Source organism: Rhipicephalus sanguineus, chromosome 4, assembly GCF_013339695.2.
Source record: "Rhipicephalus sanguineus isolate Rsan-2018 chromosome 4, BIME_Rsan_1.4, whole genome shotgun sequence".
Classification (NCBI taxonomy): domain Eukaryota; kingdom Metazoa; phylum Arthropoda; class Arachnida; order Ixodida; family Ixodidae; genus Rhipicephalus; species Rhipicephalus sanguineus.
This window is the reverse complement of record NC_051179.1, coordinates 189024747-189052016: the sequence shown is the minus strand read 5'-3', so window position 1 is coordinate 189052016 and position 27270 is coordinate 189024747.

Sequence of the window (27270 nt, the reverse complement as noted above, 5' to 3'; positions counted from 1 at the left end):
CAAATGTGATTCTGTAAAACATTAATAGTTTAGCTTGTATTATAATGTATGTATGTTTTGCAATGCCATACTAACTAATTATAATATAAATAGCAATGATCACTTGTTTTGTACATATATCCACTCCCCTCTGTAATATCTTTTTACCCTAAGGGTAAATAAATAAATAATACCCGTAGCTCAGAGGGCACCAAACATACGCCGCTCTCCGCTGTCCGGAGTCACGGCGTATCTCGGCGTGCGCGCGCGCGCAAGACCACTTGGGTTGAGGAGAAACGTTTCTCCACTGGCGCTTGCCGCAAGAGGGCGCGACGGGTAATGCTCCAGCAAAAGAGACGGTCGCTGCTCCCAGCTGCTCCATGGGAGCTACGCCGACCATTGCTCCATTCTCTCTCTCTCTACCCTCCCCCCCCCCCTTTTTTTTTTTTAGAGTGCAGAGGCGGAATTATATAATACAAGACAACGAGAGTGCAACGAGAGACAACGAGGCTAAGGCTAAAGGTGGCAAATCTTGTTTTCATTGAAGATTTCACTTATATATACTGTATGATAATAGCATTTAAATGAAAACTACACGCAACGTCTCCTAAACTTTCGTTGGTGGCGTTATCTGTTACTTTTGTAAGGTTTTGTCTAAGAAACGTTTGGCCTTTCAATCAGTTTGCCTTCAGGTTTTCTGGAAGGATGTGAGGTGAGTGAGTGAGGCAGTGTGTGTGTGTGTGTGTGTGTGTGTGTGTGTGTGTGTGTGTTGTGTGGTGTGTGTGTGCGGGGAAGGCGGGCGGGAAGACGGGCGGGAGGGCGGGCGGGCGGGCGTGTAAAAGAGCTTGTTATAATGCGTTCGCCTGGAGAGACAGATGCTCCACTTGACTGTGATTTAAAACCTGTTTAGGCCAAACATGCATCTGAAGCGGCTTCCTAGAATGCGCGTGTTGAGCACTCTAAATGACAGTTATATATACGGTGCACATATGCTTGGTCCGGCTGTTTGCCTTCTGCAATGTCTTCTATAAACCAACTAAGTTTTGGTGAAGCCCAGATGACAGTAATGTTTTGAGAAGGTAGGAGCAGCTGTAGAGGGCATGGACGGACATACTTTGGGAGATGCTTCTCAGGGCAGTGGCCCATTACATCTGCATCCCAGTAATACTTCAATTATCAGGAAGTGTTTATAAGTTAATAATAATGTGGCAGAATAGAAGGGAAGATGGAGGCTTGAAGGTATGAAAAGAAAAGTGCTCTACAGGGGGCGTCCGTGGAGGCAACCTTTCGACAAGAAAACTATTTATTTAATTATTTATTTATCTTCAATACTGCCAGTCTTAGTTGGAGACCAAGGCAGGTGGGCATACTGATAACAAGATGAGCATGAACATTTTTTTTTAATTTCGAGAGTTTGCCCAACGGCATACATAATACACACATTGCATAGTACTATTGCGTTTCATACACACATAGAAATGTTGTTTTCTCTAATACAGCATTAGTATTTACAACTCAACAGTGAAACTTAATACAGTCTAATGCAACATAAAAAAGTGATGCAAACAACAAAAGAACAATTTGCATAAATATAAAACTTTTTTTGTTGTTTTCCATGGTTAGGGCTTATTTTCTATCGCGTAACAAAAGGCTGACGGTGATTCAATGCTTGCTATTGTTGGGTCAAGGCGGTTACACTCCCTAACTGCAGAAGGAAAGAATGAGCATTTGAATGTGTTGGAGTTGCAAAAGTATTCATCTAACGTTTTATCGTGTTTATTATGTGATATCCAGCACCTCGAGAAGTTGATGTAATTTGAAGAATCTATGTTGAAGCGGTTGTGCAGAAGGTTATGCGTAAATTTTAAACGAGCTTGTTTTGCTCTGACTGTCAGTGTGTCTAGACCGGATGATGCCAGAAGTTCAGTGGGCGAGTCAGTACGTTTGTATTTGTTACGAATGAACCGTATCGCTTTTCTTCGAACTTTTTCTAGTTTAGTTATGTTAGTAATATTGTGAGTGAACCAAACAATGTTAGCGTATTCTAGTACTGGCCGCACAAAGGTTATGTAACTGAGGAGTTTGACAAGGGTGGGAGCAGACTTCAGGGACCTTTTAAGAAAGAACAACTTACGGGTAGCTTTTGAGGAGATGTTGGCAATGCGTATGTTCCACCTGAGGTCCGATGTAAGACTCAGTCCTAGATATTTGTGTTTATGAACTTTAGTTAGTTTAGTGTCACTAAGTGAGTAACTAAATTCTGATGGGTTCTTCTTTCTTGTCACCGTCATTGACACAGATTTGCTTGTGTTAATAGACGTTTGCCATTGCTCACACCAGGTATATATCACATTAAGTTGTCTGTCTAGGGCGAAGTGGTCTTCGTAACACATTATTTGTTTATAGATGATGCAGTCATCCGCGAAAAGTTTTATGTTGCATTCAGCGTTAGTGACGATGTCTTTAATATAAATTTAAAACACTAAGGGCCCTGAGACCGAGCCCTGTGGTACACCAGACGAGATGGGAACAATATCGGATGACGCTTCATTGAGACAAACAAATTGCGAACGCTGTTATGAAAGCTGTTATGAGGTCCCAACAAGGGCCGTTTCTGGCGCCGTAGTCGTCCGCCGCCGCCACCGCCACTGGTGTCCGTAACCACTATCGCTCTAAATAAGTAAAAAATCGAAATAAGAAAAAACTTCCAGGACTGAACGAGGTTAGAACCTGGGCCATCTGCGTGGGAGCACAGCATTCTACCTCAAAGCCATGCCGGTGCTTGAAACTGCTCTGCAACACGACCCTATAAAGGCTTTACGTCGGGAAGGAACCACATTAACATATGTAATGTAGCGTGGTAGAAGAGCGAAAAACAACCAAACGTCACAATGCGAATTGGGTAACGAGTCGGTTGTTGAATGCTTCCAACCCATTGCAAAGGGCTCTGCCATAATTCTTCATAGTCATCAGCCACAGCATCAACAAAGTGCACATAATGCCTTACAGGTGTTCAGCATGCACCACGGTTCTCCGCAGAATGACGAAAAATTGCATAGTGGCTGCTTCCCTACTTCACAAAAATTATGATGATTTATAGCGTACTGGGTTCCTCGCAAGTGCACTTCTATTGGTTGCCAAGGAAGCCTATAAGGCTCCCATGATCCATTACCTCAGGGTCTCAATAAACTTATTTTCCTCTCTCTATCTCTTTCACACGTTAGCGTATGTTATAAAGTGTGGTGGGAGAGTGAAATAACGACCGGGCGTTACACAATAAGAATTAAGTAACTAGTGGGTCCTTTAAAGCTTCCAACCCATTACAAGAGGCTCAGTCATAATTCTTTATCGTCATCAGCCGTCGCATCAAGAAACTGCACATAATGCCTTACATATGGTGCCTCACTTCTCCGCAGAATGACGAGTAATGTCGTGGTTGGTGCTTGCCAACTTCACAAAAAATATAATTTGTGACGTAGTGGGCAGCGGAAACCGGCCTCTATCTGTATATTTAACTATGTATGCCGCTGGGCAAACTCTCGAAATAAAAAAAAAGGTACGTTGCTAGTGTACTTGTATTAGCAGCCACAAGATAGTGTATAACGGGCTCTAGAAATGCCGCTCTTCGAGCTTTCGCTGTGACTGTGCTGCGCTTTCCGCGCAGGCCTGGCGTCTTTCTTTTTTTTGCCGTGGCATACACAGCAGACAATGACACTCGAGCACATCTGACTGCCCTGCCCCCACTTCAGGTCATGGCGGTGCCACTCCTTCTCTCCCCCCCCCCCCCCTACGAAAACAATTTTTGCCTACACCCCTGAGAAAACCGGACGTATTCCACATTGAATGCGTTAGATCACGTGCGAGCGAGCGAATCTTTGATGCTGCATCGGTTCGTGATAATGGAATAGCTTCCTGCACGCAACTTTCATGAGCATTGCTTGCAGAATTATCGGCATGTTCGTTTCCGTCGATGATACAGTGGCATGGAAGCCACTGAAAAGTTATGTCATGCCCTGTGTCTTTTAATTGCTGATAGGTTTTTATTATTTCTAATAGGTTGTTGCCACTGAAAAGTTATGTCATGCCCTGTGTCTTTTAATTGCTGATAGGTTTTTATTATTTCTAATAGGTTGTTCGTTTTGTCACCACGACGTAAAGGTGATGAGAGACACAGCAGGGCTGACCTCGAGTCTGTAAATATAGCCCAGTTCTGTGGTGACTCTAGGTCAATTCTTCGAAGTGAACTGCGGAGTGCCGCAAGCTCAACAGCAGTCGACGTAGTCCTATGAGACGCTCTAAAATTAGATTTCGGCTTTTGCAGGAAAGATAACAGCTCCTGTAGATCCCCTAACAGTTGTAGAGCCATCCGTGTAAAGTTTAACGTCGTCTGTGTATTCCTCCTGTAGCATCTGCAGAGACAGCTGCTTTAAAGCTGGCGACGAGAGCTCCACCTTAATCCGAACCCCTGGCACTGTCAAACGAAGTTCTGGCTGTTTCAGGCACCAAGGGGGTGTCATGATTCTTTCAGGAAATGTGTAGCCTGTTGGAAGGCACTCTCGGAAAGTCGAAATCCTCTTGCAAAAGAACGCACCGGGCCGGTCTTCTGGGAGCGAGGCTAGCTTGTGGGCAGGGCGCGAGCAAGGTGTTTAATGTGTGCTCTAGGCAGCTCCAAGATCATGTGAATGCTAGCAGGATGATCCTTTCCTATGACAATGGGCTCCGCTGTTGATGCGCAAGGTGGCAGTCCGAGCATTTTCGATAGTACGTATGTTGCTTTTACGAGCGTTCGTCAACACCTGGAGACTGCACCGCAGGTACCCGAGAAATCTTACGTTTAGGTGTATGCGTTACTTCTACTACTGTTTACGTATTCGTTATGCACTTTAGTTACTATCACGCAGAGTTGCCAACCGTAGCGTAAGTATCCTACTTGCAAGGTGTTTAGAAATTTTTCTGGCAGCTTGGGGTGTAGTGCGGTAATACGATTTTCTTATCAGGTGTAGGTAATTGTCACTTTTCGTTCGCAATATATCAGCGGAAAAAATATAGACGACCGCCGAGACATCTACGAGGTGACATTCTAAAGAGATCTGAAAATTTTTTGAATGAAATTTGAACCGTTTTACGGCACATCTCACCAGCATAGGGCAGAGACGAAACATAATACGTCACACATCCCTGTGCTAGCACTGTTGTTTTAAAGACGATAGTCTTTCTTGGGGAACTTAAACGCAGAAATTTTGGTCTGTCTTTCTGTCTGTCTGTCTTTCTGTTTGTCGGCACGTCCCTCGATTCAGCCACTCGGCCAAAGTTGAACCACTTGGCCAAGGGCCAGCCGTCTTGAACTGGTACGGCTGTTCATACTTGTGAACGTTGTCGATCAAAAAGTAAATATCATGCATATCTGAGGTGCAACATCACTAGGTAAGTATTAGGTGGCGTGTTCCTTTAATAGAAAATGCATACATACGTAATTTTAAGGACCCTAGTTTCTTAAGCTGCGCTGAAAATGCATAAGAATGGAAGCTTGAGCGAGTTGGTATGCGTTCATCTTTGTTGAAACAGCGCTCACTAGACGACGACGAAGTAAAAGAAGGCACAGGACAGGCGCTGCCTGTCCTGTGCCTTCTTTTACTTCGTCGTCGTCTAGTGAGCGCTGTTTCAACAAAGCTGAAAATGCGACTGCGCTGAAATTTGCCTTCCTCCGTGCCCTTCGCACGAGCTCATTGTTGTGTTTCGGTTTCGGTTCTGTATTGCACTGTACGAATGCCATGGGTTGGTGTTGAAAAACTGTAGTTTTGAGAAGGCCAAGAAGGGGAAAAAAATATTTAAAAAATGAAAAAGCAGCGTTGTGGGCGGCCTTCAGGCTGCCAGTTGTGGGCGCCGCTCTGGCGTTCCTGTTTTACCCAGGCGACGTGTAAATAAAAGAGTGTGTGGAGAGTACTCGTTGAGTGCGGACGTTTCTCTGCTTCAGAGCTTCGCGCCAAACCGCGTTATCGGGCTGGCTGGCGTCCCCGCTGGTCGCGTTGGTCACCGCCGGTCTTCGCCTGCTGCTGCGCCGGGACTACCAGCACGCAACACAGCACTCATGTTTCCCGACGTATTGCCAGATGGCGTCCATATCTCACACAGCGCCTCTTCTATCGTCTTTACATGACATTTGCAGCGAAGCACGCAGATACGCGGCCAATTTTTTCCCACGAATTATTTTTAAAGACGATAGTCTTTCTTGGGGAACTTAAACGCAGAAATTTTGGTCTGTCTTTCTGTCTGTCTGTCTTTCTGTTTGTCGGCACGTCCCTCGATTCAGCCACTCGGCCAAAGTTGAACCACTTGCCCAAGGGCCAGCCGTCTTGAACTGGTACGGCTGTTCATACTTGTGAACGTTGTCGGTCAAAAAGTAAATATCATGCATATCTGAGGTGCAACATCACTAGGTAAGTATTAGGTGGCGTGTTCCTTTAATAGAAAATGCATACATACGTAATTTTAAGGACCCTAGTTTCTTAAGCTGCGCTGAAAATGCATAAGAATGGAAGCTTGAGCGAGTTGGTATGCGTTCATCTTTGTTAAAACAGCGCTCACTAGACGACGACGAAGTAAAAGAAGGCACAGGACATATCAGCGACGTGTAAATAAAAGAGTGTGTGGAGAGTACTCGTTGAGTGCGGACGTTTCTCTGCTTCAGCGCTTCGTACCAAACCGCGTTTTCGGGCTGGCTGGCGTCCCCGCCGGTCTTCGCCTGCTGCTGCGCCGGGACTACCAGCACGCAACACAGCACTCATGTTTCCCGACGTATTGCCAGATGGCGTCCATATCTCACACAGCGCCTCTTCTATCGTCTTTACACGACATTTGCAGCGAAGCACGCAGATACGCGGCCAATTTTTTTCCTCGCCGTCTTCTATTCGTTCGCTGCGTGGAAGGGCTTTATAATTTCGCGACGGCGGTCGGTTCCAGTAATCAAGGCGAAGGTCTTAGATGCATCATCAAGCAGGAAAAGTGACCGTCGGCGTCAACATGAGTGATGCAAACGATAATCATCATCATGTGATGGCGTAATTGTGACGTCACCAATTGCAGAATTTTTGACGTCATTGTGACGTCATTCTGACATCACATAATGTCCCGATGACATGAAATGATGATTTCATCACATGACGTCTTCGCTTGTTGACAGGTGGGCCTATCCCTGAGCCACGCCAGGTGGAGAAAGCTTTCGAGGGTGGGATTAGCGCATACAGTCGACTGAGGAGACAAAGAAGTTGGCTTCCACTTTCGAGTCGCCTTATGCGAATGCATGACAACGGGCCGTCTGAGTTTTTTCGATGACAGTGGATGGATGGATACTATGAGCGTCCCCTTAAAAATGGGACGGTGACCGGCGCACCACCAAGCTTCATTTCATATTTCGTTATTATATTATATTATTTTTTTATTATTATTATTATTATTATTATTATTATTATTATTATTATTATTATATTATTATTATTATTATTTATTATTATTATTATTATTACATGCCGGCCTACTATTGTCTAGCTGAATTAAGGTACTCTTCCTAGAAAGAAATCTTATAAATTCACAGCTCAACTTTTTGCGCATTACTGCAGAATAAATACCTTATAAGTTTTGCTGCTGTTCTTTTGCTTTGTACTCACTTTTCCGTCACCAATGCTCCACTCCTCGTTTACTTACTTCTATAGGCGACCTGTTTACCTTTTCAATGTTGTCCCTAAAAGCCAAGGCTTCGCGTAGTCTAGTTTCCTAACATCACCTAGGTGGATATCTTCACATTCATTGAAAACGTGGTTCATCGTTTTCAACCCTACCTCGTTTGAAACAGCTAAGCACTTCCCTTCAAATAATAATATATATATATATATATTCTGGCTTACTTCGTCTGTGCCCTTTCGATAGTTACTCGGCGTTTTTTTTTCATATCTGCTATCCAGTAAATCCTCCTTGCCTTTTCGCGTAACGCCCTTTGTTGCCATATCGCTTATGCGGCCAGCCGTACACTTGCTGGTGAGTCTCTTAGTTATTCTCCTCAACTGTGAGTGAACGCTATTCATATGCAAACACCGGAACACTTTTTCTGCCCGTCAACTGTGCCTCATAGTCCTTAGTCTCTCTTCAAAACTAATTTTCTAATCGCTCAAGTCGCTACCGACTTCAGCGTCTTCATCCTGTGGCAGTGAAGTATGGTCTGTACCCTATTATTATTAAATGCGAAGCATTTCTTAGCGAACCTCGGGCACTTTGGGCGTTTCTATCTACGTATCTATCTATCTATCTATCTATCTATCTATCTAGCCGCCTACGTCTGGGCGCTCTCCAGGTCGTCTCCACAACTTGCAATATAATAAAATTGGCACAGCAGGGGATCAGTGTATGACGAACACGATTCACTGGTCATTACATGAATAACGCAAAATACCTGTCGTGTACGGCATGAAACCCTTTCTCTCAGTCACGTGTGGCACATACCCGCATACCCGAGTTCATGTTATGCGGGTATGTGCCACAGGTGATACAAGTCTCAACCGACCCAGTAACCGCGAACACACACATGGACATGCAAAGAAAGGGATAATAATAATAATTGTTGGGGTTTTATGTCGCAAAACCATGATATGTGAGAGACGCCATGCGGAGGGCTCCGGAAATTTTGACCATCTCGTACTCTTTAACGTGCTCCGAGATCGCACAGTACACGGGCATCTCGCATTTTGCCTCCATCGAAATGCGACCGCCGCGGCCGGGATCGAACCCGCGACCTTCGGTTCAGCAGCCGAGCACCCTAACCGCTACACCACCGCGGCGGACACGCCTACAACACCCCTGGAAGACGCTCAACTACCATGCACTCGTTCACGTTGTGCGGAACGTGGACCACTACGATTACGCAAAAACCGGGGTCCATGCTGCCTACAATAAATCTGCCGAGATAACCACGCCTCGCATCATTAGGTCTGGCAACTTCAACATTGATTTATCAAGACCCAACAACGCCTGGTCTTTATATTGTGTGAAAGGCGGCTTGAATGTGGACATGCAGGGAATCAAGAGACCTCGCTGCCACGTTCATGACAGGAGACATCATAGATCATTTCATCGCAAGAGACATCCAGGATTTCCACCAGCTGTGCTATACCTCGCACTTCACTACGCTTAGACCCGCCGCAACCGCGATCACGAATGGATCCGATTCACAAGTCCGGTCCAGCTGCTGGTGCTCACTGATCATAGTGATGATGACCTTGTTCAATAACTGTCAACAACGTCTCCTACACATACACACAGGTTCGTGAAACGTGTGTGCGTTCTCCGTCATAACGGACAGGTATAAGCATAAGAACTGTAACTCAACTATAACAACTGCAACTGTGACTGTAACGTACGTGCGGTGCGCCTGCGCGTGCTACTCGGCTGTGTGTATATCCAGGGAAACTTTCCTGAATGAAGCTTAGTTGCGAGTAACGCCTGTCCTGTGCGTCTGTGTTCCTTCTTTGTCCTGTTCGGATTCGCGCTCTCCAGTATTGAAGAACATAAGCACTAGATGTCAGCTCACCGCGTCTGGTGTCGGTAACACCCATGTTGTTGTTGGCATCGTTGCGCAACTGTAAGAAACTGGTTATATAATACATATGCGACTCTTCAGCATATGAGTGTGTGTATACCACTTCCACATTTCTCTAGCGTCATTCCGTAACGTTTCGCTCAATGTGAAAAATTACGCCACAGCCACCATCCCGCGCATGCTTCGCATAACATCGATTGCCAGGTTACGTGGGATCTGCCGAATTTTTTACTGCACTATATTAGGCGTAGGGTAAAATATAGGCTAATGAAACAATTGTCTAGTGTGAAGTGCGGTATATTTGACCGTGACGTAGGGTATTTTCCAAAAATTGGTTCGCAACACTGCTCCAATGTCAAGGCGATGTTGACGACGAATATATAATAATCTGGGTGTGTCTCGAGTATACAGTGAGAAAACATTCTACTTACTACTTAGTAAAATAGCGAAATGGTGTTCGCATGATAATAATGGTACTTATTAACGGCCATCTTAGACATGTTGCACTGCAAACGGGTTCGAGCCTTTTAGGGAGTTTCGGGCTCGACGCATAACGTGCATCTAAAAGGTACTACGCAAAACCCCCTTCAAAAGGAGGTTCAAAAGAAGGTTTTATTTACATCCTTTAAGGGAGTGATTAGACGGAACTAAGGAGGTAAATTTGTGTTTTTATTGAACTCATTTTGAGGGCTTGAACGGAGCGCATTGGAAGTTTTTCTGGTTCTTTTGAGAGCTTTCAAAGCCTCCTTTTGGAGGTAAAGTTGGTGTTTTTATGTAAGCCATTTTGGGGGCTTGAACAGAGCGCATTGAGAGTTTTTCTGCATCTTTTGAGAGCTGTTAAAGCCTCCTTTTATACGAGGCCGTAGAGCGGTCGCGAAATGAAAAAAAAAAAAGTATATTTTAGGCAGTATATTACGTTTACCGGCCAATTTCCGCTACTATTCATCACTAGGACATAATAGAAAATGGACATCAAAGTATTTATGCACAATCTTGACATTTGCATACAAGTACGCACGACACAGGAATCGAACTCGCGACCACACGCACTCAAAGCAAGCACTATAACCATTACACCACAGCGCCACCACTTGCAAGCTTATTTTTTTAGTGGGCTTATATATGTACCAATGTATGTACAAAGCGGCTGGTAACCCGTCGGCACAACTTCGAACTTCTGTTCTTGTACCATCGGCGTGTGTTTGCTCTTGCGGAAGGTCAATACATAATTTGTGGGGCGTCATGCAGGCCGAGCCGATTAAACACCCTCGGCTCCGAATTCTCCGGTTCACCATGTCATGCCGCTAGAAAAATTATAAAAGTGTGCCCTCTTCACTCGCGCTAAATTCGTGAATACCAGAGTGACAAAGGTATCTTCAGATGAGCGAACGTATGTGCATTCTATGAGCGTATGCTGTGGAGCAATTTTCGTTATTTCTGCAGCCGCGAACTGCGCGCGTCCAGATGCGGCAGCGTGTTATGAGCGGTTCGAAGACCGCCTGCGTTCTCATATGAAAGTTACACACGCAGAGGCCCGACTTAGAAGAACATTGTAACGCGCCTACATTAAGTGCATTTAATGCGCGCGTACTGCGGCGAGCTGCACGCAGGGGCAGCAGCGCGCTCTGAGCAGCTGAACAAAAATCTGTTTCCGCAATTGGCGCTTATTCGCAATGCACCCTTTAGCGCGGACCGCCTGCGTTCGCATATGAAAATTACACACGCAGAAAATTCCAGAGTTACAAGGACATTGTAACGCGCCTACATAAAGTGCGTTGAATGCGCGCGTACAGCCGCGAGCAGCGCCTTCTGAGTAGCTGAACGCTTATCTATTTTCGCAATTAGCGCTTATTCGCAATGCGCGCTTTAGCACGGCATTCAGTGATTCTCTATAACACATATTCAGTATTTGTTTGCTGTCATACTCGGATACTACCTACATTTCTTACTAATTAGCTTTTATTGGTAAGCATCACGCCACCGCGTTAAAGCGAATGCCTAACGCGTGCCCCAAGGTCAAGGTCAACCTCCCCAGTTTACCAGTGACAGGTCTCCCACAAAACAAAAAAGTTAATGTACTTGCACTTCTCTCTTGTGAACGTCCATGTGTACTTGGCCCTCCCCTCAGACAGATGATGCAGTACCCATTAAAAAAAAGTATTACCCTCTTCCTCAATGGAACAGCTGTTCTTGAGAAAATATGGTTCTGTTGAATGACTTCACCACAGCAGCAGAGAGGTTGGCTTGTTTGCAATTCAGAATTTCACATCGTAACACAGAAACACGAGGACTGTAGCAAATATGCAGAAAACTGGAAAAACTATCATATGTGCACTCCCTCGTCCACCTGCACACTACGTTAAACTTTATTTATACAACAGCAACCTTCAATTATGCTACTATTGATAAAAGATCACCCAATCTACGTTAGAACACAGTGATGACTTTCTGTCTTTCTGTTGCCTATCTTCTACAACGTGTCATAATCTGTGAATCATCTGTTCAATGTGTTTGGTATTAAAACACAAGCATTTACATTGAGCAGGCAGTGTTTCAGCAATTTGTTTTGCAAGCACAAATTCATTTCTTCAATTTGCATGCACGACAAGTAGTCATATTTCAACTGATACAAGAACCAGTGGTTGCAACATTTTATTGGAATCAAAACAGCAGCAGTTCTCGTGTCAATGTAAGGATATAGGTATATATTTCCATCGTTGTGCACAGAACCTACTCCCAAAACTGAACACGTGGAACAACATATACAGTACAGCCTAAGCGCTATACATAATTCACAGCAGTAAAGCAATACGAAAGTAGGGTGTAAAATCTCATCATGATGCGCACTAACGTGTGCACTTCACCGTGCCAGTATGTAAGTATAATCCAAAAAAATAAGCTACCCAAGGAACTTGGTGTCAGCCTACACACGAAGGCAACTAATTAGAACAATAAGGCTAGCATCACTTTTGGGAAATATGAAACCGTGTAGACAGGCAGTTGTACAGTTTTTTATTGCATTAGTTTGCCCTATGGCATCAAAACATGTCGCACATGATTTTGGAGTTGAGTTTCCTACAAAAAAGCCCAAAATAGACCTGTGGTGTTGACTGTAGGTCCACTTACCAAGGTGCATAAAAGCATTCAGCAATGCCCACAAAATTACAAGGTTGCCTTCATATGTTGCTGTACATATTTACTCACAGATACCTGGAAGCCATCGTAAATTTCTGGAAGTGTGCTTGGGAACTTGTCGGCATAATCACATGACTGCTATGGACCAATACTTCTAATATGCATAACAAGTACAGCCATGCTTCTATGTTTTTATGCCAGCTAGTGCCATCTGTAACTCAAAAGTTCATCCTTAATTCCTCACTTGATGGCTTACGCATAATTACCACATTGAAAATAATCCAAGCACCATGGCTGCAACGTCAACTTGCAATTAGGCTATCACAGGCACTAAATACAAAAATTCCTGTAAATAGTGACTGGTCGCTTTGCACACTGGATCCTAGGACTTGATATGCCATGAGGATGAATAAAAATTGACCACACATATATAGAGACTGTCAAACAGTCAGGAGTTCAGTTCATAGGTAAGGAAAACGTGAAAACGAAATCAGAACACATAGCAACAAAGGGGACGGAACGACACACTACTAACAACTGAAGTTGAACATATGCTTGGCTTTTTTAGTCATGCGTGTTTATATCTTTTTGTGGTTTTGATTACACTTCAGTTACTAGTAGCGTACTGTCCTGTCTGCCCCCTTCATTCCTCTATGGATGTGTGGTTGTTTAGTTTTGTAATTTTTTCGTACTGTGTGTTTACATCTTTCTGTGGTTTCGATTAAACTTCAGTTGCTAGTAGCGCGTCATCCTGTCCCCTTCATTTCTGTGTGCTGTGATTTTTTTTGCACCCCCCTCTTTAACTATGAATATACACCAACTCGCCCAACTGCCCCTGTTAAGACTTACGTTTGCTGAATAACACTGGGTCCACTCAGCGTCTTTTTAAACAATGTGAAATTTTCAAATGCACACGATATCAGAAAGGTTGCACGCAGTATTGCGCATAACACTCTGCATCAATACCAGTGTTGGCCTAAATGTGGTAAGATGTACGAGCTGTTCGACATAGTGTAAAGTAAGGCACATCAGGGTGTTCCCACAATCATGGGTGTCGGCAGGGGTTTGCACAAAGGGCACCTGCCGCCATCAAGACACACCAGCACTTGACCCCACCCAAGCTACACCAATGCTCTCCTGCTCACCAGGCCGACACGTTACGCCGCCTTGCACCCCAAGACAAAATCCTGCCGACACTCATGGCCAGAATACACTTGACTTGAACACAGACTGGTGGGCAAGCAACACTTGCTGCTTTGCCAGAAGTGTATTCCTGAAAATTACACAAAAAAGAAGTCCACTAAGATTTCTGTATACATAAAAATGAATGTCTTACCGAAGATTCGCACTTGACTATCCTTATTGCAGACATTTTGTCAAAACACGAAATAAATACAAAATTGAGATGGTGCTAAGTACTTCCTTGTGAGCGTTTCACTTCGTGTGCACAGGGCGAAAAACAAACGGATGTAAAAAAAATGCGAAACACCACCAGAAGTGTACTCTTGCCATGTTTACCATTATGTGGGTAGTTTTTGATGTCAGTAAAGTTATCACTATAAGTACACTTTAAAAGGGTTGTGAATGTTAGCAAGGTCTTGATTAACTGCACCTACTCTGTTTAGGAGTGAAGATTGGGCAACTTAGCACTGAACCATGGCAAAAATAAACAGCGCACTTCTAGTGAGGATAAACTAAGGCCTGGGCACAATAACAGCGCTTTCACCTTGTCAAATTGTGTCAACAGTCATGGTACTATGTATTGACCTTGAAAACTATGGCAACATAATGCAAAACAGCAAATTAACGAGAGGGAATAAAGAAGATGATTCAACAATCTCGTTCAACAGACTCAACAGCTGACTTATATCAATGCGATTAAATTAGCCTTGCACATCTCATAATGGCTAAGAATATGCACATGTAACCTTGGCAAATTCCACTGTTGATACGTGACCAATGAAGTTGCATTCCTTCCATGCCGTTGAATGGCCGTTCCTTCTTTTCTGTTTTCACTGTTTTCTGATTTTCATTGTTTTCACTAGCATAAATGTTCACCCTTTTTGATTTTGTCACTTTGCAGATGGCGTACGTGTTTTGCCTTTGAATGTGCACGTTCCTTCTGCTTTGTCTTTCCTGTTTCTTTTTGTATGCGTATATGTTTTGCCTTTGAACGTGCACACGTTTCTGCTGCTTAGTCTCTCTTTTTGCTCTACTGGGCCTTGTGCACATCTCAAGCTAACACTGTCGCTTTTCACTTGAGGCCCATTTCCTGTATTTTGCTGGAATAAACATTTATCCATTCATTCAATACCATAAAACGCATGTGCTTCACAATACACACTGCACTTAGCAGATGTCTGTCACATGATATGGCCGTCATTGTATAGCTTTAACATGATTTATCCGTTCTAGCTAAATGAATCCAAGCTAATGATGTTAATGTACCTTGATATGCTATTTCACTGTTCCTTGATGCATATGTATGAAGGTACAGTGCTTATGTACCTTAATATGCTATTTCAGGAGACGGGCAGAGTGCGCAATGCAAAATTGTTGCCGAAAAGTCTTTTCACTTCCTGACAATCTGTGCTTCGGTGGGTTCTCACAGTTGCATGGCGGGAGAAAGATGTCCAGGGTAGTTGACTGCATCCAAGGTAGATGCTGCAAAATGAGAGCGCACGGTCTTGTCACATGTCAATGTGCGCAAATTGACACGATGATGAAGGATTAAAACAAACAAATGAAGTTGGAGAAAAGAATAAATCGAAAACAAAGTTGTCCTTTATGCACATTCCATCATGTGACAATGTGATAACCGTGGCCTTTTGCTCTAATGTATATTCCCTGAAAGCATCATGCCTCATTCATGCTTTATCGCAGGCAAGAAAATTATATGGTGCAAACAACTTTATCAGGGCGCACTCCTGGGTCGATTGACTGGTCGTATGAAGCATGAGTGATATTCACAGAAGTTCCAAAACATGCATCACACATCATTGCTATCTGAGTTTAACGACTTAAATGCGAAGCATTTGTTAAACACTTCTACGACTTTGAACGGATCTATCTACCTATCTATCTAGCCGCCTACGACTCATAGCTCGTGTGGGTGTTTCATTAATGGGATGTATGCCAAAATTCGTGTGGCATGACACGACTGCATGAAGAACATGAATGATGGGTCTTAACTTGAAAATCATGATATGCATTTCATTAACGACATGATTTACACGTCACTCTCTTGGTTCTCTTGCGACTGTTTCGTTAACTTGATATTTACCAAAATAGGTATGGCGTCACAAGAGTGTATGACGCACATAAACGACAGTTTCTAACTTGCAAATCATGACACACTTGTCATGTATGGCGTTATTTTGACAACATGGTCTCGGGGGCGCTAGTGGCCGTTTCGCTTGCTCCATATACACCAAAATTGGTATTGTGCTGTGTGACTGCACGTCCAACATAAATGACAGCTGGCAACATGAAAATAATGACATGCATGTCATGTACACACGCCACGCTCATGGTGCGCTCGCGGCCGGTTCGCTAGCTTGACATACACCTAAATTGATATAGCGTGACGTGATTGTGCGACGAACATAAATGACATATAGTAACATGAAAATAACGACATGTATCTCATTTAAGGCATGGAGGGTGGTGCACTCGCGTCCTTGATATCATACCAAGATTGGCATAGCCTGACGTGACTGTATGACGTACATAAATGACAGCTGGTAACATGGAAACAATGAATGACATGCGTGTAATGTACGGCATGGGTTACATGCCACGCTCATGGTGCGGGTATTTCGCAAGCTTGACATGCCGATTTTCTTTCTTTTCTTTCTTTTTTTTTTGCTTTTCATTGCACTTTTCAAGCGACGCAATGTGCAGAAGGTCATCTACAGGTGCATAAGCGACGATAAGGGCTCGCAAAGAGAGAGAACATCAGTATTACTTACCATTTTTGTTCCTGAATGTGCCGAGCACGCAGGGTGCCCATCATCTGCTTGGCACAGCGGCACGCTCGCTTGAGTCTACAGGCCGTCGCGATTATCCCACTCGCAGCACAGCATGTCGCACTGTCGTCAAACCACGCATATCACATCCAGCGGCGAGAACACAGTGAGGCTGCAGGCACAAAACGCGCACACACGACCGACACAGCTGATCACTTGAGAAGTGGTGTTGACAAGGCCTAGTCTAGCTACGACGATCGCGCCGCCGCGGGAACGACTCCCTCACGTTTCTTTCTTTTTTTCTGTTTTTTTTTTTCTTCGCGCGCGCATGCGGCGCGAAGCTTTGTCCCATTTCACTTCGGTAGCGCCTCGTCTGGCTTGCTTTTGACCTGGCGGGGCGGGCCGAGTAGGCTGCAGCCGCCAAGACCAAAGGGCTTGCTCGCTTCCTCTCCAGCCGTTCGGAGGGTCTCGTATATCTCTTTCTCTGGGCTATCTGTGCAAGGGATTTTTAGTGTGCTGAAGCATGCCGCCTCTTTCTTTTACTTCTTTCCCCCGCACAGCTGCATGCATGCCCGCCAGCACTGAAGGCATATGGAAAGCTTCGGAAAAAAAAGAGAAAACATGCCAGAGGAAATGAGATGGGAGTTTTTTGTTCCTCTAACTCCATTCGACGAATGGCGTCAGATAGTGAATTTACCTCCTTTCTTCCACATATTTTCTTAACGAAGTAAAATTGAGGACGCAGAACTTTATTGCACCCACCTCATTACACCCTAAGGTAGTACTGTCCAGATGGAGGTAGTATTAAGGGAGATTGTAGCCCTTAAAACGCCCAATTCGGCTAGTTTGCGTTTGCAGTGTGGGAAGGGAATTCGAGAAATAGGGCGATACCAAATGCTCCAATTTTATCATGAGTGTCCTAAGGAGCAGTTTAAGGCTACTGTTCATAGGCACTGAATTTTTATTGACTTTCGTTGAGCGGTAAGTTGCCGAGACTTCATGCCGAAATGTCATAACTAATAAGAGTACCGCCAGTAGCCTGTTTTTTTTACACTCGTTCGCTGTGATTTTTTGATAAGGAAGCGTCCTTCTGTTGTACACACAGACACACACACACACACACACAGACAAACACACAGACACACACTCACACACACACACACACACACACACACACACACACACACATATATATATATATATATATATATATATAAAGAAGGAAAACAAATATATTCGTTTTTCTTCTTTTGGGCCTCCCTAAGTTTTCTTACTGTTACAAATCTGCAGGTAATCGGAGCTATATGTGCTAATGCGTGAATAGCGGTGGTGTCCTGCGACTTATTGTGCAAATTTACAATACGTTTCTGCGCTGTACATGTTCTCTTGTAAAAGGAAACTTGTTAACTGATTAAAGTTAGTCAGTATGCAGCTAACGAATGCTTTGCGCCAGTGTATAAGCAGAACGTGAGAATCATTGCAGTTGTATGCCTTATGGGCATATACGATGTGTCACAAAAATGTTGCTACCAGCGTTGCTGCAGCTGTACACGTGCCCCGTGATCCGTTATTGCGTAAACGGCGAAATTTTTGCGGACGAGGTGAAAGCCCACACCGACATTTCCGCGATCGTGCGGAGGCTTCTTATTGAATTTCTCCTAATTACATGGTAAGGCGCTCGCTGGTCGGCAAGCATAGTAACGACTCCCTTCAATTACAAAATTCATGAGTAAAAACCGCTGATAGCGCAGTGTATAATGAGCGGTCATATTAGCAGCTAAAGCAACCGCAATAAGCTGTTTCGGAATGAAAGTAATATACCTTGAGCAAGAAGTACAGAAGTTTTCAAACACGAACAGGCATTTCATTCAAACGAAACAAAGTTTGTCGCAGTTAAGAAATCTTCTAGCAAACATCTTTGCGCATATGCGATCGTCCTACACTCTATATACACACGTAAGAACAAAATTGCAATGTATCGAAGTATCGCAAGATACAGTGTGAAAGTATCATATCAGATACAATAATTCCGGTGGTAGTTCGTATCTCCATCTCAAGTATTTCTCGCCTGGAGTCTGGCATCGTATCGCGGTACAATTTGAAGGTATCGTTGCCCAGCCCTGACCCGCGCGGTCTACCACTCTAAAGTATTCTGTAATCGCCACTTAAGAAATATTCGTCAAAGTTTTTAGTGTCATTGAGCATATCACGGAACGTTGAAAGGAAACCATGATAAACGTATTCCAGTTATAATGCGTTGCCATGAAAAAGCATGTTCTGCAATATGCTGACAAGAGCAGAATACGTCTTTTCATACACCAGTGCTGGCGTCCAATTGACACATCAAAGCGACGCTGTGCAAGCTAGCGAGGCTTCTTGCAGTGGATGCGTTCGCCCAGAGAAATGGTTCAATAATTTTACCACCGCTAATGTGACTTTTGTTTCGTTTTTACACAGACTAATTAATGAAGATGCTTTGCGCCTTAAAAATAAATGAACTCTGCTATATATACGGTTATCAATAGATGATTCTGAATCGCTTAGCGTCTCTTTGTTTTCGTATCGGGGCCTCCGCGATAAGTTCTGATAGCGCGCAGCCACAGCCAATCGCGGAGGCCATGTTTACAACGATGAAATCCAAGCGTGAGACGCGTGGACATTTTTCTCGGTGAAATTCTTGCATAGCTTCCGCAGCACTGCACCTCATATACGCAACAGACTATAGTAAACATGTACTTAGAGGCACAAGACCTACACAGTCACTGATAAGTGAAATGATGCAGTATTAAAAAAATTCCGCTCGTATTCCCGCGCTCGGTCATTCACGCAACGACTGGTCCGTCCGGTATAAACATTTCCACAATGAGCGGAGTCTTGTGCACAGCGCCTACAGCGCTTCTCGCGTAAGGCCTTGCATGCATATATCCGCACGCCGGTTCATTGGGTGGTCCTAAAATGCGTAGTCAAAGCCCAGCAAGTGTATGCGCTGCAGGATGAACTAGGTAGATATACTGTGCCTTGCGATCATGCTTTACAGCGGAACTGTTACGCTGTTCTTTATGCCGTTACGCGATAGCGTAAACTGTCGTCATCAGGAACGGCCTCAAACCTTTCTAGCGCGTCCACTCTCTTCGTTCTCTTCTGCATCTGCTGCTTCACTCCCCGAACATGTGCGCCCTCCCGATGCGGCGATTTTCGCAGCGTGGGATGCAATAAATCAGATGGGCAAGAGAACGAGTACAGAGAGAGAGTTAAACAGGCAGAAAGAGAAAGAAAGAAAAAAAATCTTGGCGAAAGGAATTTCTTGACGAGGCGGGATCCGAACCCGCGTGCCCACGATCCGAAGGTGAGCATCGCAACCAAGAAAAAGAAATAGAGAAATAGAGAAAAAGAAAGGGGGAAAAATGAAAAGAGAAAGAAAGACAGAAAAATAGATGAAGCGAAAAATCAGGAGATATATATATGTATAAATAAATTTCAAAAGTAAGAAGTAACGAAAAATATACAGAGACAAAACGACATAGAAAAATAGATAAGAGAAAGAAAAGGAAAGAAAAAATTGGCCGCCTATCTGCGTGGTTCGCTGCAAATGTCGTCGAATGACGAGAGTCTTCTGCCGACCGTACTACACGAGTCCTGGTCTCATCCGCGGCCACCTGTGATGCTGTTCTCTTCTATGTTGAATCGGCCGCATCTGGCTGGCATTGATAGTATGGAGGAGGCGCTGCGTGAGATATGGACGCCATGTGGCACTGGCATCGGGAAACATGAGCTTGTGCAGAACCCAGGGCCACGGCCTGGTGGCAGCACCATATCGACAGCAGAGGGCTTTTTCGTGCATAGCGTCGCATTTTCAGCGCAGCCTAAGAAACACTAGGGTCTTTAGAATTACGTATGTGTGTATCTTCTAGTAAAGGAACACACCACCTAATACTTACGTATTGATGTTACGCCTCAGATATGCGTAATATTTGCTTTTTGATTGACAATGTTCAAATTATGAACGCAGCTACCAGTTCAAGATGGCTGCTCGTTCAGGAAGAGCTTAAACTTTGGCCGGGTGGCTGAATCGCATGACAGGCAGGCAGACAGCCAGACCAATATTTCTGCGTTCAAGTATCCCAAGAAAGACTATCGTCTTTAAAAGATGAAGAAAGAAAGAGAAATATAAAGCGAAAGAAAGAAGGCCACCCAGCTCCGCAATTCCTCCAGGCTTGGCACCACTACTGCGAAGCTGCCTTAATGTTTTTCAAATGTGCGACACTTCGTACACATAGGGCCCCACCTCACGCCTTTTAATTAGAGGAACACGATCATCTTTCTTCTTACCCTTCAGATTCTGAAGGAGGATCTTTGTCACGATCCAATGGGGCCGTGAACTAAGGACTGGACCCTACAAGGAAGGTCACTCACCCCTCTGGCCATAAAGTTCTCTCTCTCTCTCTCTGACACCGCTGTCCAAATGGAGCAGGGAAGCCCAGCAGCCTGTGGGTTGTGTTCGTCTCTGTCCCGTACGTAATTTGCGTTCTTCCGGTCACAATTACGAACCAACTAGCCCAGCAGTAAATTCGTTCAGAATGTTTGAGAAAATTGAATTCTAAGAACGTACTGCATTGGAGTATTCAACCATTTCATCTACGGGTGTGAGCCGCTTAAAATTTTCAGGTGGCGGCATCGAGGCAGGCAATAAGCTTCCGCGCATCCCATTCAAATGTTCTAAAGGCGTGGCGCGTGGTTGGACATCGGACATGAAAAAAACAACGATGGATAACTCGTTCCATCGATGAATAACTGACTACACTTCGACCGTGCATGCCTGTAGGTGTGCGTGTAAATGGAGAGCGTTAACGATGTAAGACATCAAGGCATTGTTTACTTAGGCAAATAGATACTCAGCTCCCACATTTTAGTACGAAAAGTAGAGGCGGCTTCCGAGTAGTGATCATGAAATAAGTTGTCACCGTTCAGAGAGCAGCCAATCACTCGCATATCGCGATATATCGTCAAGGTACGTGTCGCCAGTGGCTCTATCAGGGTTTTCAGAGCTTAGGTTCTCTATATCAAGTCGTTTTACAGCGAAAGCCGTTATGAGATCACAACAACAGACGTTCTTTGGCGCAGAAGAGTGGTAAGTTGGGCGAGTTGGTAATGATCCATTGTGTAACCGCGCAAAAAACGGACGGTGGCACAAGAGGAGAGGAAAGCACAAACAGTTTGTGCTTTCCTCTCCTCTTGTGTCACCGTCCGTTTTTTGCGCAGTTACATAATGATTCTTTGGCGCAGCAGTTGTCCACCGCCGCCGCCGCCGGTGTCCGTAACCACTATCGCACGAAATAAGAAAACACAACAGGATACAACAGGGTTAGAACCTGGACCCTCTGCGTGGGAGCGCGGTATTCTACCTCAGAGCCATGGCGGTTCTTCAAACACCGTTGCAAAAAGACCCTATACAGGCTTCATGTCGGGAAGGACCCACAATAACATATGTAATATAGCGTGCTAGAAGAGCAAAATAACAACCTGTCATCACGCAACACGAATTCTAGAAGCAGGCGTCACACAATGCGAATTGCGCAACGAGTGGGTCGTTGAATGCTTCCAACTCATAACAAAATGCTCAGCCATAATTGTTCATCGTCATCAGGCACAGTATCCACAAAGTGCACATATTGCCTTACAGATGTGTAGCGGGTACCACGATTCTGCGCGGAATGACGAAAAATGGCATAGTGGCTGCTTCCCCACTTCACAAAAATTATCATGATGTATAGTGTACTTGCAGTATACTTGCAAGTGTACTTGCAATAGCTTGCCAAAGAAGCCCATGACGCCCCCATGATCCGTTCCCTCAGCGCGTCAAATATGTTCTTTCCCTCTCTCTCTCTCTTTTTCTCACTTAACATAAGTTTCATAGCGTGGTAGGAGAGGGAAATAACGATCGGGCGTAACACAATGAGAATTACGTAACTTTTATTGCTTCTAACCCATTACAGAGGGCTCAGCCATAAATCTTCATCGTCATTAGCCGCGGCGTCCACAAAGTGCACATTACGCCTTACAGATGTGGAGCGGGTATTTTGCATCTCCGCGAAATGACAAATAGTAGCGTAGTCGGTGCTTCCCAACTTCACAAAAATTATGATTCATGGCGTAGTGTGTACCTTGCAAGTATACTTGTGTTAGTAGCCCCAAGGCAGTTTCACAACGGGCTCTAGAAATGCCGCTCTTTCAGCTTTCGCGGTGACTGTGCTGCGCCTTCCGCGAAAGCCTGGCGTTTTTTTGTTTCGGTTGTAAGCAGGCCGACTCACCACTCCGCTCTTTTTATGAGAACGAACATGTGCCTATCCATGACCTTGAGATGCTGCTAGTCTTTCTAAGCCCGGCATGCAAAGCACCATGCTTAAGGGCATGAAAATAGCAGGTACGAAAAAAAAGAAAAAACATTAAAAAAACCCATGTTAAGCTTTTGAGCACTGCCTCGAAGTCTTGAAAGTGAGATAAATAGTCGAGATATTACCAGGCGGTCACAAGGATATGTTAAAATAAAATAAAATGAACACAATCAGGATCTTCACTGCTCGACTCGAGCATGCGCCAGCTTGCGGATCTACTTGGAGAGAAGGCAATTCATCTCACTTTATTTTATATCAACTTAATACACTCTCAGAGACGAATGCATGAGGCAGGGGGAGTGTTTACTTAAGTGACCGGATATGTACATCACAAAATGAGCACGCACATAAAATTCCAATTGTGCGACACCAGCTAAGGCACTTGTGAGCAGTTGGAGATTAGAGTTGGAGGTTGCATGCGAGGGAAGGTGGCACGAGCACTCTGCTGCCCGCAGTAAGGATGATGGGAAAGAAGCGTCATTCTTTCAGAGATCCAAAAAACGGCAGGAAGGGGAAGGTGTAAGCTTGCGATGAAACAATCCGTAAACAGGGGGTGGGTGCTCGAGCCGACGTTTCGACAAGTGGATTGTCTTCTTCAAAGCTGGAACTTATTTCCTGGAACTGAAATCAGTTCCAGTCATGATGTAGACAAGTCCACTTGTCGAAACGTCGCCTCGATTCCCCACCCCCTGTTTACGGATTGTTTCATTTTTTCAGAGAGCAATTCGTACTTTCTGTGCGTGATCTGAGCGAGATGAAATATATTGAGGTGACAAAACAAATTCCTTACGGAGCTGAAGATGATGAAATATGGTGTGAAAGATGCTCCAACGAAATAACTTACAACGAGATGCAGGAAATGACCGGTCGATATTTGGTTTCATGGAATATACAGGGTGTTTCAAAAAATGTGTCCAAAATCGCCTGAAGTCAGGAAAATGCGATATTTGCTCGCCGCCATCACAATTGTTTTTTTCTATAGCGGGAGGCATCTTAAGAAAGTTAAAGACATCGTTTGGAACAGTAATTAAAAAAGTGAAAATAATTATCTTTTTAATTAGTGGAGTTGGGCGGTTATGTCAAATGGGAGAATTGATCTTCTTCATGCGAAGAACTCATTGTATACTATAGCTTTGAGATGTAGAAGATTGGCCTCTAGTAATTACTTATTGTGGCGTAATGAAATTCAACCAAATTCAACGGCGAAACCGAAACCGAAGCACTCATGAGCGCCACAAGCAGACGGACCATAGTGACGTCACTGTTCAAGACAGCGATTACAGAGGTGTAGTTCTTCCGCGTCCGTTAATGTATGTGCGCCATGCGTGCTACAGTTGCAGGCGCAGCCCACACACCCACACAACAAAGTCGGTGGGTAGTTGATATAACGACGCTCAATCATTCCAGACGCCTCAAAAGAATATGGCAGTTGCGCTCTTCTGCGTTTTGGTTTCGGTTTCGCCGTCGAATTTGGTTGAATTTCAGAACATCGCAATTATTGCTAGAGGCCGCTTTTTCGAAATCTCAATGCTGCAATGCGTTCTTCGCATGAAGGGCTTCAATTCTCCCACTTGATATAACCGCCTAGCTCCACTAATTAAGAAGTTAATTATTTTACTTTCTTAATTACAGTCCCAAATGACGTCTTTAGCCATGTTAGGATGCCTGCGGCTACAGGAGACGTATTTCTGAAGGCATCGAACAGATATCGCATTTCACTGATTTTTGAGGATTTTGGACATATTTCTTCAAGCACCCGGTATGCTTGCTGTTTTGCTGTGGACGGATAAGACAGAAACGAGAGCGTTATGTGGACCGTTCATAGCAAACTAGTTAAGTTTGCTATGCTTAGATCCCAGACTGAGACAGTATGGGGCTGGTGTGCGACCGATGGCGGCGCTGCGAGCGGCGCCTGTATGACGTCAGAGCGGTGATTCGCGCGCTTCCCTCTGCTACGTAGGCCCAGCACCGTGTTCAAACCACCATTGTGGTAAATCTCAACAAAGAAGCAGTTCAATTGGTTATCTTGCGTATGGTGGCTACTGCCGCTGTCAGAACAACCGTGGGTTTGCTTTTAACGTTCATTTAGAACTAAAGCTATTTGTTTCGTAGAACTGCGGCCGCTTGTCTCCGCGGCGAGTGCTTCGCAGTGGTGAAGTACTGCTTTCGGGACCCCGCCGAAATTTCGGTGAGGTAGGTGTTTTTACCCAAAATAAATATTAAAAATAGGTGCTTTTCTCAAAATGTCAGTGTTTTCAGCAAAAGCCCCCCCCCCCCCCTTCCTCCTAAAAAAATTCCTGGCTACGGTCCTGGCGGGGAGTGTGCAACAAGGCGGCATTTGCGCGCTTGTTTGCAGGACGAGAGCTGCGACGGTGATGCGATCTCCGTTGACGGCCTCGACCACGCATTCAACAACGTGGCCTGCGTCGTACACCGCCTCCCCTCGATGGGTCACCGCGACCTTTCACAAGCTTTATCTACATACTTGTAGATGCTGGAGAATGGCACGCTTACTGAATATTGGAAGAAACACCCAAACTAATTAGTATCGTACTACGGAAACAAGATAACGAGCGAGAACACTCACACATAGTTTCACTTTCTTACCAGCAATGCGGTCGGTGGCATCGGCGCACTCGTCGACCACCCGGGGGATTTCTTGGCCCTGTGGATGGAGCCGCAAATAAAACAAGTTCAAGATTACACTCGAAAACATTCGTTGCAGGCGTTAGGTGACCGTCGCGAGGCTGTTCGTTCGACAAAGTTCCCGCCTGAAGCAGACGATCCGCATACAGGAGCAGCGGCTGCTGCAGCGCTGTTGAGAGCGGAGTCCCCGCTCTGACGTCACACGCGAGAGGGCTCCACTCCAAGATCTTCAGGCTAATATGCTAATGGGAAGTGACTGAGCGTTCTGAAAGGGATTATTTTGAAAGGATGTACTTGCTTTTCCGAGGTTACGGAGGAAATACCGCTATATTCGATTAGCTTTGTTTATTCCATATGAAATGAGGGATGTTCGATAGAGGTTTGATGTAATACGAATGCCAACGTGATATCACAGTATGAGAACGCATTATCCTTGGAGTTAGATAAGAAATAATTAGACGAAACAGACGATGTTCAAGACAGGCACGTGGGTCTGCATTTCCATATATTCATCTCCAACATCCGTGGGTTGCACCGTCGCTCAATATCATCAAGGTCACCTTGAACGATTTTAGCATCATGAACACAGGTTAATTCTTAATAAACAACAATGGAGATTAAAGGGCCTAGTACCTTCACTTGTAGCTCTTTTCTGTGAGTGCGCGCAGCCGCGAGGTGCATAATCAAGTGTGCTGAGTGTCGCCTCAATCTATATAAGCCCATCTTTGACTGGAGCGTCAAAATAGCAAAAGATAAATCTCCAAGAGTCATTAGGAGCGAAAAATATATCAATAGGACGACTTTCCCGCAGTTTACGAGAGACTTCGAAACACTTATCAAACTCAAGCGTGTTTCGTGCACGAAACCGCGCTGAGAAAGTCATCACCAACAAAAAATAAACGAGAAAAATTAGAAGAAGCACGCGTAGTTTTGCTGCAAGATCTCTTTGAAGGCAAACGGGGCTTAATGGAAGCGCAAGCCTTTTGTTTCGAGATAAATGTGCTTGGAATGGCTGGGAAAAAAATAATTCAAGCCTGCTGCAGCCAGCACCTCTTTTATCTTTCCTTTCAGGTCCGGTTTGAAATGAAAGCCGCGCCATCGACCCGGAAACACGGCTAGAGTCCTGCTTGCACGGAGTGAAATCAGGATTTTCGCGTGGATGCACACACCGGGCAATTCAGCAAATAAACACTTGAGCGTGGCTCGCTGGAGCTGAGAAAGTTGGTCGTCACCCCGTTCCAGCAGCCAAGCGCCGAACTGTGAATAAGCCTTATATTCAGCCTATGTCGCGGCTGGCATGAACTACATCTGCAAACACAACTGCTTTCGCCTCCAAGAAATACCGTTCCTCGCGATCAGAGCAAAATGCTTTTTTTTTCTCTTCTCTCATCTAGTCGTAGAGAAGTAGGAGATTGAACCGGCTGACGACGCAAGCTGTACGGCTGCAAATGGGTGCGCGCCATTTCGTCCTTACTCGCCTCTTGTTGCAAATGGTTCTTTCAGAGAGAGCGTCAGCAGGTGTGGAAGAGCGTGCGCTGCGCAAGAAAAATATAGACGAGCCGTC